Consider the following 1,477-nt stretch of genomic DNA (forward strand, 5'->3'; position numbering starts at 1 on the left):
CTCAAACTTTGAACTTCCTGGTCCCAGGGGCAGGAAAGCTTCTCAGATCCTTCTAGTAAACTGAAAGTAAATCTCACTTCTTGCCCCTGTGGCTGTGGAGAGTGATGGGAAAGCCTGACCTGACTGTGACTCTGAGAAGGCAATAGAGAGACCTGAGCTGGTCTGATCAGTTTGTACTTCTGCCAGGTCTGAAGCCAGATCTGTGGCTGACCAGTTGTGGATACCCCAGGCTGGTGCTCTCCCAGACCCTGGCCTTGTGCCCACCGACAGACACAGAGTGGAAGAGCCAAAGGGACAGTGGATTCCCTCCAGCACAGCAAGTTTCTGGGTCCTTTCTCCTCTCACCCAAAGCCCCAGCTCATCTCTTGCTTCTGGAAAGCTCCAGCAAGGGTGGGGAAGGTCTCTGGGGGTGGCAGGGGAGTAGTGGGGGGGCTGGGACTTTCCCCAGGAGATCACAGGAGGAACTTTGGCTGGAGGGTGGGGGGAACCGATGAGGAGTTGCTACATCATGCCCCAATGAGCCATGAGTAACTCCTCTGGTATTTCTTCCCCTCACAGAACAGTCATCAGAGCCAGATCCTGCCTGGGGGAATCACTACACGGGAACGCCCAGCCCCATCCAAATTCCATTCCTGACTGGGGTGGCACGAGCATGGACATGGGCAGGGCTGGCAGTGCTGGCTGGCTGAGCCTGGTCAGCTGCTGACCCACAAAAGGAGCCAGATGCATCTGGGCTACTGGAAGTCAGGAGAGAGCAAAGCCTCGTTGTGTCTGCTTATCCAAGAGGAGCAGAGGGCAGCCCCTCTCCTGCTTTAGTCTGGGCAACTGGCTTCCATGCTTGAGAAGCAAGTAGCCATGGCTTGAGACCCATGCTGAGAGCCTGGCTGGCAGTGTTGTGTGAGCTGAGATGCAGAGAGGTGCTCCGAGCCTTTCCTGACGTTCAGCCCCAACATGTCGTGCTTGGCACCAGCACCCGTGCAAGTCCCCGAAGAAGGAAAAAAGTTTGGCCCTGACTGACCTGCTTGGCAAGGCAAGGTACCTACAGCGAGGCAGCACCTGGCTTGGGATAGGAGCCCAGGAGTCCTGTGCTCCCCCCACCAGGCCCAGCTCCTGCCCACCACCCCCTGGCACAGCGTTCCAATGGCATTGCCCTCCCTCGTGAGGGGTGGGTCACCTACCCAGTGAGAAGGCTGCAGCCACCCCTGTGTTGAGCTCATTGAGGTACCAGACATGCTGGCAGCAGCCAGGCTCTGGGAGTGTCACCACTGGCTGGGCTCACTGCAGCCTCCCTGCTCAGCCACAGCTGCACCAGCCCTTGGTCCTCCAAGGGAGTCCCTGGCCATGGGGCTGCCACACACCTGCAGAGTTTGGACATGGGTGGGATGTGGAGATGGAGAGCAGAGGGAGGGTTTGGGCTGAAGGCTGTGATGGAGCCAGGGCAGGTCCAAAGGCTGGGATAGGACAACCTCTAGGGGGA

This window comes from Geospiza fortis, unplaced genomic scaffold (assembly GCF_000277835.1).
Source record: "Geospiza fortis unplaced genomic scaffold, GeoFor_1.0 scaffold112, whole genome shotgun sequence".
NCBI classification, from domain to species: Eukaryota; Metazoa; Chordata; class Aves; order Passeriformes; family Thraupidae; genus Geospiza; species Geospiza fortis.